Source organism: Cricetulus griseus, chromosome 6, assembly GCF_003668045.3.
Source record: "Cricetulus griseus strain 17A/GY chromosome 6, alternate assembly CriGri-PICRH-1.0, whole genome shotgun sequence".
Classification (NCBI taxonomy): Eukaryota; Metazoa; Chordata; class Mammalia; order Rodentia; family Cricetidae; genus Cricetulus; species Cricetulus griseus.
Genome location: NC_048599.1, coordinates 51620502 through 51637708, shown reverse-complemented (window position 1 = coordinate 51637708; position 17207 = coordinate 51620502). Strand labels below are relative to the sequence as shown.

General features: G+C 41.8%; 1 long non-coding RNA gene across 1 annotated transcript; it reads left to right on the top strand.

The window, feature by feature from the left end:
• The first annotated feature begins 4148 nt into the window (after window positions 1-4148).
• On the top strand, window positions 4149-15713 carry LOC118238647. The gene is made up of 3 exons (XR_004770418.1): window positions 4149-4198; window positions 4787-4886; window positions 15624-15713. It is a non-coding gene; the product is annotated as an uncharacterized LOC118238647 (long non-coding RNA).
• The last annotated feature ends 1494 nt before the right edge of the window (window positions 15714-17207 follow it).

Here is a 17207-nt window from a genome sequence, read left to right as displayed (position 1 = left end):
TTAAAGCATGAGGATTGCAGTAAATTGGAGGCTAGCCCGAGTTAGAATGACACCATCTTAAAAACACAAAACCAAACCTGCTTTTGACACGTCTTCTTTCTGCTCTTACAGATTTAGAGGCTCCTGCCTCTATCTTCTCTCTTTTAAAAAAATTAAATTAAAAAGCAGGGCGTGATGATGAACGCTTTTAACCCCAGCGCTCGGGAGGCAGAGGCAGGCGAATCGCTGAGTTGAAGGCTAGCCTGGTGTCTGTATATAGCAAGTTCCAGGCCAGCCCAGGATACATGGTGAGACCCTGTCTCAATAAAACAACAGCAAAAACAGATTTGGTGATGAATAATTGACACAGTTAAGTGTACAATTTGATAAAATTCTACAAGAAATTATCACTACAATCAAGGCAATGAACAAATTCATTAACCCCAAGTCCCTGGCAAGCTTGTTTTATTTTTTGTTTTTTTTCCTGTGTCTGACCATCACACCTTTTAACTGGAGTTGTCTCTAGGTTGGTTCCAGGACTCTCCATACCTATAATAAAACCAGCAGATGTTCAAGACCCGTTTATAAAATGGTATATGTTTGTATATAACATAATCCTCAAGTATGCATTAAATTCATGCAATACCTAACAAAATGCAAAAAAGTATATTTTTTTAGAGTTTAATAAAATTTTCAGTATAAATATAATTTTATTTCCAAATATTTTGAAATATTTCTAGATTCCTTCTTTGGTTGGTTGAGTCCACAAATGTGGAAGCCAAGGATAAGGATAGCTGACTGCACTGGCCGGCTTTGTCAATACCAATGTATTGTATTCAGCTTATATTTTGTCTTTGTCTGTACAAGCTGAAGTTCTACACAATGTGCACTTAGCTTCTTTTGGCCTAGCTACTTTCATAACTGCATAACTATTATCTCCCAAGCAATATGACCCATAGGTCACTGAAACAGAGCCTTTTCAACAAAACTGACCCAAACAGTGTTTCTCTAACAAGTTTTGGGGTGCTGATAAACAATCTTCAGGCACTGGGTACTCCCTCCCTATCTTGCAGGACTAGGAGAAACAGGTTTTTAAATGTTTTAATTGAGCCGGGTGGTGGTGGCGCATGCCTTTAATCCCAGCACTCGGGAGGCAGAGGCAGGAGATCTATGTGAGTTGAGACCAGCCTGGTCTACAAGAGCTAGTTCCAGGACAGCCTCCAAAGCCACAGAGAAACCCTGTCTCGAAAAACCAAAAAAAAAAAAAAAAAAAAATTTTAATTGCTGGCCATGGTGGCACATGACTATCACTAGGGATGTGGAGGCAGGCACCTCTCTGTGTATTCAAGGCCAACCTAGTCTACATATCAAACTCCAGGCCAGCCACGACTACATAGTAAGAACCTGTCTAAAAAAAAAAAAAAAAAAAAAAAAAAAAAAAGGTTTTAATACATATGTTATAATAGATATCCTGTCAAGATTTCAGGGATATGAACTAACCTGTGAAATCATTCAATAAACATTTTTTTATTTCAACTGGAGCTATACATTTCATGCCTTTAGTGGCTTTGTAGTCTAGAAGGTAGGACAACAAGAAAATCAAAATATAATGAAAGTACTTTATTTCTTGGGAACTTTTTGTAACTCCAATCCTTTTTGTACCTATAGCAAGTGTTTTTCTCCTTTCATGGATGATATAGGAATAAAATGGTAAAAATAAGCTTCTGAATTCTGGTAAATTGCAAAACTTAAAGTGGGAAGTGGTGAATGAGAATAATCCATAAACTCACGAAAATACATTTCTAATATTCAGCTATCAGACAGCCTTGAAGTTTATCCATGCTCCCCAAAAGTCATTCTGAAGACTAAATTTATTAAATAAAAATATTTATTAAGTGACCAAGAATGTGTCAGGAATAGCTGGGTGTGGTGGCACAGGCCATTAATCCCAGCACTTGGGAGGCAAAGGCAGGGAGTTATTAGAGTTTGAGGCCAGCTTGAATAAGTCAGACACAGTTCTATTTAATGTCAGTGATTGTCTTAATTAATGTTTCTATTTCTGTGATGAAACACCATGGCAAAAGCAGCTTGGGGAGGAAAGAGTTTATTCCCCTCACAATTCCATATAACAGTTCATCATCAAAAGCAGTGAGATCAGGAACCTAGAGGCAAGTGCTGATGCAGAGGCCGTGGAGACATGCTGTTTACTGGCTTGTTCCATATGGCTTGCTAACCTTTCTTTTCTTTTTGTTTCTGTTTTGTTTTGTTTTTTTGAGACATGATTTCTTCTCCGTGTAGCTTTGTAGACCAGGCTAGCCTCAAATTCACAGAGATCCTTCTGCCTCTGCCTCCTGAGTGCTGGGATTAAAGGTATGCGCCACCACCACCTGGCTTCATTCAGCCTTCTTATACAACCCAGGAGCACCAGCCCAGGCATGGCACCACCCACAAAGGGCTGGACCTTCCCCCATCAATCACCAATAAAGAAAATGTCCTACATACTTGCCTGCAGCCTGATCTTATGGAGGCATTTTCTTTCTTCGTTCCTTTCTTATAATATTTTTAAATTTAGCACAATTTCTTTATTGATTCTTTGGAAATTTCACATCATGCACCCTAACTCTGCTAACCTCTCAGTTCCCGAATATCCTCTTAATCCTGCAGTATATCCCTCCCAAATAGTTTTTAAAAAATCAGATGAAAGTTTAAAAAAATCAAACAAAGACAAAATAAAAACCTTCACTCTTCCATCTTTCCTTCCTCTCCAACACCTCTTCATTGTCCTGATGGTCACACAGTACGCTTTCGACCAATCAACTTTACTGGCAAATGTTCATTGCAATGAGACACTGGTCTGTTTCAGGGCCTCTGGTTTCTGGTACACTATCATTACTGGATCCTCACTGAAACTCATCTCCAATATCCCAAGGCCAGCAGGTAACTTTCCACAGGAACAGGTCCTAGATGGGGTAGATGTTAGGGTGGGCCAACCCAGGGCCTGGCTGTGGGCCTGGGTAGTAGCTGAGTTGGTTAGTCTGGGTCACTGGGGCACCCTCTCAGGTGGGGGGTGGAGCCAACTCCCTACACCTATGGAGGCATTTTCACAATTGAGGCTCCCTCCTCTCTGGGACTTTAGCTTGGGTCATGTTAACATGTAACTATTCAGCACAGTGATGAACAGGAATGATAAACTGAGTGTTTCAGAAAATGTTTGGTAAACAGTTCTTTCTCCAACACCTCTTTGTTTTAGGGACTCTTTTCCATTTTGGTCAATGACATGTATATTTCCCATCCTCACTGCATCTCATTATCCTCCCGTGGCAATTATTTAAAACAGTTTAGTTCAGGGCTGGAGAGGTGATTGTGTGGTTAAGAGCACTGCTGCTCTTTCAGAGGACCCAGGTTCAATTCCCAGCACCCACATGACAGTTCATAGCCATCTGTAACTCCAGTCCCAAGTTCCTCTTGTGTGTATCAGGTACACTCTGGTACACAGACATACAGACAAAACACCCAAACACATAAAATAAAAATAATAATTTAAAAAAGTAAAAATAGGCGAGCAGTAGTGGTGCACTACTTTAATCCCAGCACTCGGGAGACAGAGGCAGGCAGATCTCTATGAGTTCGAGGCCAGCCTGATCTACAGAGTGAGTTCCAGGACATTCAGGACTGTTTCACAGAAAAACTATGCTTCAAAAAACCAAAACAAAAAATAAAAAAGTAAAAATAAAGCAGTTTAATTCAAACTTTTCAGAAGTTGCCAAAATGGTGATTGCTGCAGAAGCCCAGAGATCTAAGTTCCTTCCCTGGACCCAGTGTTAAGGTAGAAAGAGAGAACACACACACACACACACACACACACACACACACACACACACACACACACACACAAATACTAAGAATTTTAAAGATGAGCCATCTCTCCATCCCACTCCTTATCTTCTATACTACAATAATAATCATAATCAGAATACCAAATTGATGGAGGAAGTGCTTCTGTGTATGTGTTTGTCTTATTGGATGATAAATAAAGTACTGTTTGGCCAATGAGGCAGCATGTTAGGTGGGACTAGGAGTCAAGGAGGATTCTGGGAAATGTAGTAAAGAAGCGGTGATCCTGGCAGGAAGTGAGATAGCAGGCAGACTCATATAAGCAAGGGAAGAAAGGAAGTCGTCCCTTTTCTCTTGCTCTTCCTCTCTGCTCTGGAGTGGCCAGGTGATCCCAGCTAGAGAAGACACCAGCAGCTGCTGACGTCCTCTAAGTCTTTTAAAATATATAGACTATGGTTACCATTGATAATTAAGACTGAGGTAGCAAATAAGAAATCCTGGTCATTGGCCAAGCAGCATTTGTACCTAATATAAGTCACTGTATTATTTTGGCAGAACTCGGGCAGCTGGCAGAAGGTGCCCATGTGGCAGCAGGGCTCGGGCGGCTTTGGAGTAAAGATTTATTGTTACAGCATATTTAAAGGTGGTGTCCTGTGGGAGGTCTTTAGGTCATGAGGGCACTGACTTTTGGTTATCTGGAGTGGGTTCTCATAAGAGTGAGTAGTGCACAAGAGTAGTCAACTATAAGAAGAATGAACCCACAGTGAAGATAAACACTACTGACACCATATTAGCTAGCCTCACTAATACCCTCAGTGTTTCTCACCTTCCAGGTATCCTTACCCTATGGTTGACAATCTCACATTGAATAGGGTTGACCTCATGTTCTCAATGGGGTATTGTAGAAATGACAGTGCATGCCTTCTGAGGCTTGATCATAAAGAACACTTTGGCTTCCATCTTTCTCATTTAGATCACTCATTCAGAGAAAGCTGCCAATCTGCCCTTCAAAAAGTACACATGACGACTAAGACCTCCTGCCAATAGCCTGTGCCTGCTTGCCAGTCATGTAGGTAAGCCATTGTGGAAAGCTTCAGCACCCTCATTAAGTCCAAAAACCTCTTAGAGGAAATCAGCTAAGCCATTCCCAACACTCTTACCCTTGGAACTGTGAAAAATACTGTTTACTGTTCTTGTAAGCCTCGACATTTTGGGATAATTTACATAGCAATATCTAACTGATAAAATTATGGTATGACTAAATCATTATTTCATGGTATAATCTAATTACAACTGGGGATGTTTGGAAATCATCAAGGCAGTTGAATTACAATTGAGTCTTATGAAATTACACAACAAAAAGGGCATTCCTAGACAAGAGCATAGTGTAGAAAGGCATAACCAACCCACATCGATCCTTTTAAGTGGTAAGAAGCCTGGATTCTTGTAATGAGCCCAAAAGAATTACCCAGAATTAATGTAAAAAGAATTGTACTTTAAGCCACTCCTACACTGAAAATCCTTCTGTGGTGCTTGTTGCTCTCATAAACAAGTTTGAGCCAGGCATGATGATGCATACCTTTAACACTGTAGTGAAACCCTGTTTCAATAATACATACATACATACATACATACATACATACATAAAAACATCCACATACCTTAAAATCTTTGTATTTCAGCCTTGCCTCTTGTAAGCATTCTTCTGTGAAGAGTCCATTATTACTACAACTTATAAGGTTCTTCTTTCAAGAAATGGTAGCCCTTCCCTCAGCACACTTGCAGTTTGGGCTAGGAACCTTTTCTGGAATGCTCATTCCCATTGCATACTGTATATTTCCATTAAACAATTTATCTTTTAAAGGGAATTTTTTTAAAATTATGTGTCTATATGAGTAAAGTTGTCTATAGAAGCCATGGATGTTGGATTCCCATGGAGCTGTAGTTACAGGCAGTTGTGAGCCCTCACTACCTGGGTGCTGGATGTTGACCATTCTCTGGAAGAGCAGGATGTGCTCTTAGCTTCGAGCCATTTCTCCAGCTCACCAGTTCTTTCTGTGCTCTAATTACCAACGTATTTGTCTTTTGCCCACTAAACAGTGAACTGAATAAGGATCAGAGCCTTAGCCATCTTTACCAGTGTATCCCAGCCCAGCATTTAACAAGATAAAGGCATTTGTTTAAAACCAAACAAAAGGGCTGGCTGATTCTCTGTTGAACCAGAACTCAGTTCTTAGTAACCATATCTGCCACTCAGTTGTCTGTGACTCCACCTCCAGGGGATCCAATACGTTTTCTGTCCCCAAGACATATACACATATGGCATACCCACAGACAAATGAATACACATATACATAAAAATAAACACCTTCATGGTATGTAATTTAATATGTCACTCTGTCCTCCAATTCTGGCATGCAGAGCATCATGTCAAATTGAGACAAGACGCTGGTCCTTAAATTGTGGTGATTTTTGTTTATGATCTAATAAAGCTTGCCTGAAGATCAGAGTACAAAGCTAGCCACAGCCATAGAGGCCAGGCAGTGGTGGTCCATACCTTTAATCCCAGCACTCAGGAGACAGAGGAAGATGGATCTCTGTGAGTTCAAGGCCATCCTGGGCTACATGAGATTGAATCAGTCTAAAAGAGAAACAGAGCTCATACCTTTCATCCCAGCACTTGGGAGACAAAGGCTGGAGGATCTCTATGAGTTTGAGGCCAGCCTGATCTACAAAGTAAGTTCCAGGACAGCCAGGGATATTACTTAGAGGAACCTTGTCTCAAAAAACAAAACAAACAAAACAAGCCATCCCAACATGGGTGATGGCTCACAAAAGCTGGGAACCTGAACACTAAACAAATTGCTGGCAGCTCAACAAGTGGGAGACTGTCTCCTCAGATACCTTGGATGTCTGAGCCTTTTCTAGGCACTTAGTTTGTCTAGGTGTGTCTCTCAGCAGTCCTTGCAGGTTACATTTGCTTGGAGAGGGAAGTACCTAATATGTCTGGTCAGTTTCAGGGACTTCCTGAAGCCTTTCAGCTGTTTTACCTCAGGTTAGAATATCCTGCTGTTTTACCCCCCTTTTAATATCCTCTGTCTTAATGAGCCGCCCTCAATGATAGAAGGTCTTAATCTCAGGAAACTGATACACATGTAGGCCCCACAGCAATCATTTTAAACATTACAAAGTTTCTTCAGGGAAAAGGCATGGAATTGAGGGTCAGGAGAACTCTCAGCCTCTGGAAACTCAAACATTTCTAAGGGAAAGGTTGAGTGCTGGACATCTTAGGGAGAGGTTTCTTGTCTTGGTGGCCACCTAGCACCAGCGAGTCCCTTCAATGCACCATAATTGCAGCTGATGCCCAATGGTCTCACCCACCCTGACTGAAGTCATACCCAACCTGGCCTGCTCTCTTATTCCTGCAAGCTGACAGTGATGCTGCAGAAGAAAACAGTTGTGAATTTGGCTCAATGAATTCTTACACATTATGTGGCATTGGTAGGTTTTAAGTTGTGAGCAAATGCACACTAATGCTGTACCTCTAGATTTGTTTAAATGCCATCAACTGGTGGCCCTCCCAAATAACAAGGGCATATTTAATGGAGTCTCTCTTGAATTAAAGCAGAATGGTATTCTGTGATTTGGCTAAGGGACCAGCTCCAGTTCATTGGCTAATCTGTACAAGTCTATATTTTATGAAGTTTTAAAAGCAACGTGCTCAGCAAGAACAGCTAACTCTAGTGCATATTGCTGTATCTGGCTGCTTCTGCTAGTGCTTAATTCTTTCCTGAGTTGCCCTGCTGCCTATGGCAGCTGATAAAGTTCAAATTCAAACCTTTCCAGAACATGCCAACAATTTGCTGCAGCTCCCACCATGTATAGGAAAAAAGGTCTAAACATATCCTACAAGAGTGTTGCTCCTCACCAGGTGTTGGTGGCACACGCCTTTAACCCCAGCACTCAGGAGGCAGAGGCAGGCGGATCTGTGTGAGTTCGAGGCCAGCCTGGTCTCCAGAGGAGTACCAGGATAGGCTCCAAAGCTACACGGAGAAACCCTGTCTCAAAAAAACAAAACAAAACAAAACAAAAACAAACAAACAAAAAAGAGTGTTGCTCCTCTGTAGATGGCACCATGGTATGGAATGTCCTGTATGCTGAAAATATGTGTTGCCTTTATTGGTTGATGAACAAAACTGCTTTGGCCTATGGCAAGCAGAATATAACTAGGTAGGAAATCCAAACAGAGATAAGGAAGAGAAGGAAGGCAAAGTTGGGAGAGATGCCATCCAGCTGTCCAAGGAACATTCTGCCAGAGCACCATTGGTAAGCCATGGGCCACATAGTAATACACTGAATAGAAATGGGCTTAAATGTAAGAGCTAGTCAATAGTAAGCCTGAGCCATTGGCCAAACAATTATATTTAATATTAAGCCTTTGAGTAATTTTTTTTTTTTTTTTGTTTTTTCGAGACAGGGTTTCTCTGTGGCTTTGGAGGCTGTCCTGGAACTAGCTCTTGTAGACCAGGCTGGTCTCGAACTCACAGAGATCCACCTGCCTCTGCCTCCCGAGTGCTGGGATTAAAGGCGTGTGCTACCAACGCCCGGCTTGAGTGATTATTTTATAAGCAGCTGTGGAACACATAAAAGCCTCTGGATACCACACAGTTATAATACTACATGATGAAGTTCACCATCTCTGAACTCACATCAATGAACAAGTTAAGGCAATGTACAAGTCTGTACTTCCTAAGTCTCAAAGAGAATATACATAGACAGAGTAGCTGGCCGTGATATTTGTGGCCAAGTATAGACCAGAGTCCCTTGTGCAATTGCTTCTTCCCCTGGGGAATCCAGAGTGTTTATGCTGAGAACAGAAAGATGGTAGGGCTGCTCAGTTCCTCCACAGGCTTGACTAGGAAGGTATCTGGGAGGGAGGATCACCCATCTAAAGCACCATAACTGGTACTCTGCCCCAAAGTCTCTCTATGACTAAGTGAAGCTTCATTTCCCTCACTCTCCTCCACCTGAGATGCCAGGGCATCAGAAGAAGCCCACATTATCTTAGGAGATATAGCAACACAAATATGAACTCAATTTGCTTGTTGGTCAGTGTTGAGGACAGTGTGAAGGGAACTGTTGTATATTTGACAGTGTAGAAAACTGTGGGTTGGGATATAATTGCTACAGTGTCCTTGCTTTTGCAGATTTACTGCTTAAATAATCTGTCATCTTACTTCTTAAAGTGTTGATTAGTAGTCTTAATTCTAGGTTTGAAATTTAAATTGTTTTTCTTTTTTGTTGTTGTCGTTGCTGTCTTTTAAGCTACAGTTATCCTATTCAGCAACTGCAGTTCTGCTGCTAGCAGCGGCTAGGCTACAAGGGCTGAAGCCTGAGGGAATTCTGCTCCCTCAGGCACCGACTCTTTCAAAGCTACTAAGGAAACTTACTTAAATCTCTGTCCAGCTAAAGAACTCAAGATTCAAAGGTTGAGGTAGAATTCTGCTTCCCAGAGAGGCTGAATAGCAAGCAGCTCACCTAGCTCACCTCATCTCCTAAGAAACTCCTGTGCTTTTCTCACCCTTCCCCCGCACCTGGCTCTTCCTCACAACTTCCTGTCAGATAGTTGCTGACCCAGCCTTCTGACCACAGGCGAATTTTATTTAATCAAAACACATCTTTGCATTATTCAACAAATGTTCCAGAACACAAACAAGAGTAATACTATTCTACAACACTGAATGAGTTTATTTTTGGAGCTGTGGGTTGAATTTATACATGCTAAGTACATCCTCTACCACCAAACTTAAACCCCAGCCCCGAAAATACATTTTTAGAAACCAGCAAGTTAAAAGTACTACAAATTGTAAGTGATTGCAAATGTCTTACACTAGTCAGGTTTTAAAACTTTGTGAAATTAGCCCGGTGGTGGTGGCACATACCTTTAATTCCAACACTCAGGAGACAGAGACAGGCAGATCTTTGTGAGTTTAAGGTCTACAAATGGAACCTGGTCTACAAATCGAGCTCCAGGCCAGCCAGGATTGTTACACAGAGAAACCCTGTCTCAAAAACAAAACAAAACCAAAAAGCAAACAAAACATCAATGACAAAACCTTCCTGAAATTATTTAAAATTGCTTCACAAATCTTGATAATACAGAGATTTACTTCCAATGTAAGTAAAAGCAGGACGGTAAAATAATTTGAAAGCAGAGACTCCTGTCTTTATGCAGTGTAGCTGGCATTAATTATATAGTTTCTTCTAGGTCTCTGTTCTGATTCCTTAGCGTTCACTCATTAAGCTCTTGTGCCTCTACAAATCAGCTGTTACCAATAACCTTATTGTACAGAGGCATTGCACAGAGGGCAGAGCCAGCTATTCAGGTACTATATTATTCCTTCTAGAGTTTGTCCTCAAGCTGTATGCTGTGTTCCCTATTGTGACAAAAAAAGACCCACCTGAGCGACACCCATAAAAAGTATAAAAAAAGATTATACATTTTTTAGTCTTTTATAAAATCTTTCCTTATTCTGCTTAATCAATCAACTTGTTGAACTGTATGATTATTTCCACGTTAATTATCCCTCAGACCTCTCTGGATGGGACTGCCACCAGTATATCTCTAGTCAGCTGAGAGGGGACACTGTATATCAATACCGAGGTGAGCCATCCCTGAGAAATGAACATGGTGGAGCTGTCCCCATTACTCATGTCTTGAGGCAGCCTGGGTGGAGGAGAGTTGCTCTTTCCCACCAGCCCATCAATGCCTAGGGCAAGTGAGAGAGCTGGCCCTGTGGTCATAGAGGAGAGCTGTCCCTGACCCCCACCAGCTGCAACGCTTGGGGAGCAGGCCCTATACTTCACCTTGGTAACACAATAGAACCAACCAACAGAGGCATGGATGAAGCAGCCCGGAAGTTTTAAGTATGGGAGAGTTGTCTCCACTACTTGTAGATCATGTGGCAATGTGGGAAAGTGAGAAATGCCCCCCCTGTACTCCTTCCCCCTTATTGCCTGCAACAGACTAGAGAGTTGACCCTTCCCCTTACCAGCTGCAGCCCTCAGGAAACAGGCCCTGCTCCTTGCCCAGGCAGCACAGCACAGCAGCCCGGATGTTATGAGCAAAGGAGAGCTTCCCCCATTAATCATCTGAATCTGTGGTAGCATGGTCAGAGGAAAGATGCCCTCCCACCCATCAACACCTGAGACAGATGGAGGGGCTGCCCTGGGATCATAAGAGCAGGAGGGCTGACCCTGCCCCTCACCAGCTGCAGCACTCAGGAGAGTGGTACCTGAACCTCACCTGGGCAACACAATGGAGCTGGCCCTGATGGTGTCAGGGTGGGAGAGAGGACCCTGAGGGTGTGAAAGCAGAACAGGCCTCTCCCCCTCCCTCACTGCTACAAGAGGTGAATTTAGCTGGGGTAGAGCTGGAGAGCTCACCCTGGTGGTGACAACTGGGGAAAACTGGCGGGCAGACCAACCCTGCAGCTGCCCAGGACACCAGAACCAGGATTATGACTTGGCCTGCCCCAACAGCCACCCATCTATGATCTGATGGAGCACGTGAAGAGGCTGATCTGAAGACCCAAAGCTTCAGGATTTCCACAACACAGGACAATAACAGGATACCCAGGAGGAGTCCTAGTGAGGGCCCAGCATAGGTACTGTAGTAGAAATCAAAGGCCTTGAACCAGACCAATGACTGTTTGCAAGAAACACTTGCAAGTAATGATATATAAACAAAGCGTTTACTGCATGTCTCACTGTGCCACACTGCAGCTTCCATGATGAAACTTTTAATTTTTTCCCTTAAACTTTGTTTTATTTGGGGGGGGGTGCAGGGATGGAGGGCAGATGCAAAGGGACAGGGAAATGAATGGGATCAAGATACATGATGTAAAAGACACATAAAATTGGTGCATGCTTTTAATCCCAGCACTCAGAAGGTAGAGGCAGGTGGATCTCTGTGAGTTCGAGACCAGCCTGGTCTACAAGAGCTAGTTCCAGGACAGCCTCCAAAGCCACAGAGAAACCTTGCCTCGAGAAACAGAAAACAAAACAAAACAAAAAGACACAGAATAAAGAAAAAGAAAAGGGTGACTTAAGATGCTCACATTAAGTAATTTAAATCTAATAGAAAGTCAGTATATGAAATGTCCAGTTATCATAACATTTTTCTATAACTTAAAGTCTGATAGTCAAGAATGTTTGGCAGTCAGTACAGAATCTTTTATATAAACAGAGGGTGATTAACCAGTTTCAACAAATTTTGCTCTGCTTTGGATATATTAGAGGATTTTTAAACAATACTATTTCAAAAGCATGACCCTCAGTCACAAACAAAACTTATTAAATGCCAACTACAAATACTTGGACTGTTTTGAATTAATCTTTAATATCAGTACCAGGGTACTGTAGACACAAAAACACAACACTCACCTCAAAGGGGATAGGAGATAGTTTATTTTGGAGCCCAATATGAGTGCCCGTGGCCCAGGAACACAGATTTAGGTTATCTCAAATTCCATGGTCCAACATGGAATCAGTTTCATGAAGTTTTTATAATAACAGAAACAATGTCATGAATCAAAACGCCTTTCAAATGTATCACTGGGAACATTGTGTGGATGGATTATAGAACTGGGAGAGGAGAAAATCCTGCTATAGGCTTTCGATGCGACCTGAGAGCATTCTTAGCTCTTTGATTGGTAGAAGTAGAGTTTTATTAAGTTAATGCATTCCAAAGGGTAACTGCTAGTCACAGGATGTCAAGTTCAACTTTGTTAGTTACAAGTTTTGTCCAACCAGAGGTAAGTGAGGAATGGCACTTAGGGGGCTCAAGACAGCCTGAGATAGATGTAGTAGGTTCTGGACCTGCCCCTTCTATCTTCTCCACATCCATGAATTTCAACTTGGTCAGCCTCTCCAGGATTCCCTTTCACAGCACAGTCTGACATGCCATAAGGATTCAATAACTATTTCCTGAATGACTTAAGAAGATGCAAACAGGTGCTCTTCAACCATATGTCAATATGCTAATTATCTATAAATGTACAACTAAAACATTTTATAAACTTTTACTATTTATGAGCGTTTTCGTACATATTTATGGAGGGAGTCTATAGATAAACCCAGGGCTTTAGGGATGTCATACAAGTGCTCTGCCACAGAACTGCACTCAGAGTTTCTTTTCTTTTTATTATAGAGTTGGGTTCTCTCTTTCTATCTGTGCATGGGTTCCAGGGATTGACCTCAGGCTTGTGTTTTAGCTTGAGAGCACCATTACCCACTGAGCTGACTCCCTGGCTCTCCCTCAAAATATTTTTAAAGGGAGAAACATTTCTTGCTTACGCACTTTTATTTTGTTGTATGTGTGTTAAGGGGTCTTTTATGGTTCAGTGTTGAAGATTGCCCTCAGGGACTCACATGTGCTAAATATGTTCTCTACACTAAGTTACTCCTTTGGCCTTCTCCCTACAATCTTAAGTCTTCCTTCAGTGACAAGATTTGGACAAAATCAAAAACAAATTACTAGAGCTGGATGTGGTGGCACACGCCTTCAATCCCAGCACCCTGGAAGCAAAGACAGGCAGATTTCTGTGAGTTCCAGCCTAGCCAGGGCCACAGTGAAGTCCTGCTTCAGTAAATAAACAAAATAACCAGTAGCCATACAGAGAAACTTCCCTTCAAATTTAGCAAAGCTTCCATGTTATAGAGACAAAAAGATTAAAGGCCCAAAATAAAAATATCCCACATTCTCCAGCAGCTGGACCCTAACTGTTGGAAGCCTGACTCAGTGACTTGAGATTCCTTATGTAAACAATTCCAGTCTAATGGTCCCTCCGGGCTGCATCCCACCCAACTGGCCAGTCTCAGGACCCTTGGTGTTTACTACCTTAAGATAAATTCACTTCAAGTACAGCATCACACAAATGGCCCAGAAAGCAAGACCAGGTAGCTACTTCTAAGGGCTCTATAAGAACCCCATTTTATCTCAGAGGGGGTCATTCTCACCCCTCCATGCCCCTCCTTCATTTGTTCTTCAGCATTTCTGCCCACACCTTCTATTCTTTATTAAAACATTTGTATCAATTCTGGTCTGTAAATGCAATTATCCCTGGGCCTTGGCCTTGTCATTCTCAACACGTTAATGAAGAATATTCATGCTGGGACTAATACTGAGTGTATAATGAAAGAATTATTTTGGCTTATTTAGAAGGGTCAAAGACATCACCCTATAATAAGCTATACCATTTTACTAATTTTAATGATGTAACTATCCATCCTATTGTCACCTGATTTATTTCCTGAGAATTAAAAAAAAAAAAGATACCATGTCTTTTTTTGTTATGGTTGTTTGTTTTTTGTCTTTTTTTGTTTTCTGAGACAGGTTTTCTCAGTAGCTATGGAGCCACTTCTGGAGCTCACTCTGTAGACCAGGCTGGCTTCGAACTCACAGAGATCCATCTGCCTCTGGCTCCCGAGTGCTGGGATTAAAGGCGTGTGCTACCACCACCTGGCCTGGGTAGTTTTAAAATCAAGGTTTTCAGGGTCTGAGGGGCAGGTAGCACATGCCTTTAATCTCAGCATTCAGGAGGCAAAGACTGGTGGATCTCTGATTTTGAGGCCTGGGCTATAGAGTGAGACCGGTATCTTAGTTATTTTTATATTGCTATGCAGAAAAACCATGACAGCATATAGAAGAAAGCATTTAATTGGGGGCTTGCTTACAGTTTCAGAGGGTGAGTGAGTCCATGATCACCATGGCAGAGAGCATGGCAGCAGGCAGGTAGGCACAGTGCTGGAACAGTGCTGAGAGCTCACATAGTGATTCACAAACAGGAGCAGAGAGAAACACTAGGAGTGGAGTAAGCTTTTGAAACCTCAAAGCCAACCCCAGTGATAACACCTCCTCCAACAAGGCCACACCTCCTAATTCATCCCAAACAGTTTCACCTACAGGAGACTAAGAATTCAAGCATATGAACCTACGGGGACCATTTTCACTCAGACTACCACAATAGAACTCATGCTTTTCTGACACATTCTATTTTTTTGGGGGTTCAGGGGTAAACATCGTTACTTTTGATAGTGGCTTTAGTGTTGGGAAGCAAATCAAGGGTCTTATATATGCCAAGCATAAACTCTTTCACCCACAGCCCCTACTTTCAATTTAATTTGACCTGGGTCATTTGGGACAACCAAAAAGATGAAACCTTAAGACTCTAGACTTCATGGGATTATAAAAGTGGAAATGACCTTAATACAAAATTTAATTCTGCTTCCCATTTTCTAGTATAGCAAGTTGCATTTCTTTTCTTTTCTTTCTTTCTTTCTTTTTTTCTTTTCTTTTTTTTTTTTTTTGAGACAGGTTTCTCTGTGGCTTTGGAGCCCTGGAACTAGCTCTTGTAGACCAGGCTGGTCTCGAACTCACAGAGATCCACCTGCCTCTGCCTCACCTCCCAGTTGATTAATTATTTCTCTTTTAACTCACACCACATACATTAAACTGTTTTCTACCATGTACCTTTCAACCTTCTGTAGAAAATATGAGTAAACCAGTTGTTAGTATGAATGCTTTTATAACACAGTACTAAGGGTCAAATGCACAGTTCATACAAACTGAGTTACACCCCTAGTCTAATATGAGTACCTTCATTAAGAGAATAACAATGGACTTTGATAGTTTGTTCTTTGAATACTTAATAGAAGCATAAAATAGAAAACACAAAATGCCACAAGGATCCAGGAAAGGGGCTAAATTCTTCTTCCTATGTTCTAACCATCTCTTTTTCTCTCTGAAGTACTCTGTATCTTTCCAGATAGTTGGACCAGAGGGATAAGGCTCCTCCCTATCAGGAATGCATGGAAGAAAAGTGTTTTCTCATCATTTTAAGACAACAGCACACATGTAAACCAATCTCAACCAAAGAGTAGAGGGTTGAGGATGCCACTCAGAGAACCTGCCTCGCTTCCTGGTGTTTGATCTCCAGCACTACAAAAAAGAAACAGCATGATGGCAAGAAGGAGAAACATTTGCACTGTTCCAAAGACATGAGATACTTATGTTTTTTTTAAATCGTTGATTTTTGTGCATATATAATGTATGTATGGGCACACAGGCACCACACTGCATGTATGGAAGGCCAAGGAACATTTTTTAGAGTTTTTTTCCTTCCACTGTGGGGTCAGGGGATCACTTTTAGTCATGGAGCCATCTTTCTGGCTTGGCATGGTACTTTCTTATTATTTATTATTTTTATTTATGTATATGTGGGATGTGTGTGCCTGTGTTGAGTTTATGTGCACCACATGTGTGCAAGTGCCCATGGAGGATAGAGGGTGTTGGATCCCCAGAACTAAAGTTACAGGCAGTAGTGAGTCTCCTAATGTTGGCACAGGGGTCTTCTGCAAGATCAGTAAGCACTCTTAAAATCTGAGCCATTCCTGCAGCCCTGAGGTGAGGTACTTGTGGTGATATTTTGTTTATGATCTAATAAAGCTTGCCGAAGATCAGAGAGCAGAGGTAAGCCACTAGTTAGTCACACGCACACACACGACACACACACACACACACACACACACACACACACACACACACACACACACACACACACACACACACACAGCTACTAGTTAGCCGTAGAGGACCGACAGTGGTAGTCACACCTTTAATCCCAGCACTCAGGAGACAGAGGCAGATGGGTTTCCGTGAGTTCAACGCCACCTTGGGCTACATGAGAACGAATCAGTCTAAAAGAGAAATGGAGTTCACGCTTTTAATTCCAGCACTAGAGAGGAATATTAAGGCAAGAGCTCAGAGCAGTCTGAGGTATTTGGCAGAGAGCATTGCAGTCTGCAGTTAAGCTGAGGACAGGATCACCCCTCTTTGGTATTAGTCTTGGTAGAGGTAAGAACTCTCTAGTGGTTTGGCTGCTTTGCTTTTCTGATCTTCAGCTTGAACACCAAAATCTGTCTCTGGGTTTTTATTAATCGTGCTACAGATAATTTCTAAAAACATCAAATCAAATCAACCAACCAAATGAACAAAAATGCCTTCTGTTGCCCAACATGGTGGCATACACCTATGATCAGAGTACTTGGAGGTAAAGGTAGTAAGATCTGAGTTCAAAACTAGCCCCAGCCACAGAGCAAATTTCAGGCCAGACAAACAATAACAACAAAAAGATCCCATGGGATGTGGTGGTACAAGCCTGTTTCTCAGCAGTCCAGAGACTGAGGCAGGAGGATCTAGAGTTACAAACCAGGAAGTTCCTGTCTCAAAAAGAACATATACATACTTTACAATATAATTTTCAAGTAAGTCTCACCTATGGAATCTGGATTAAAGATAAATTAAAGATAAATTGTCAAACCTGAATAATGGC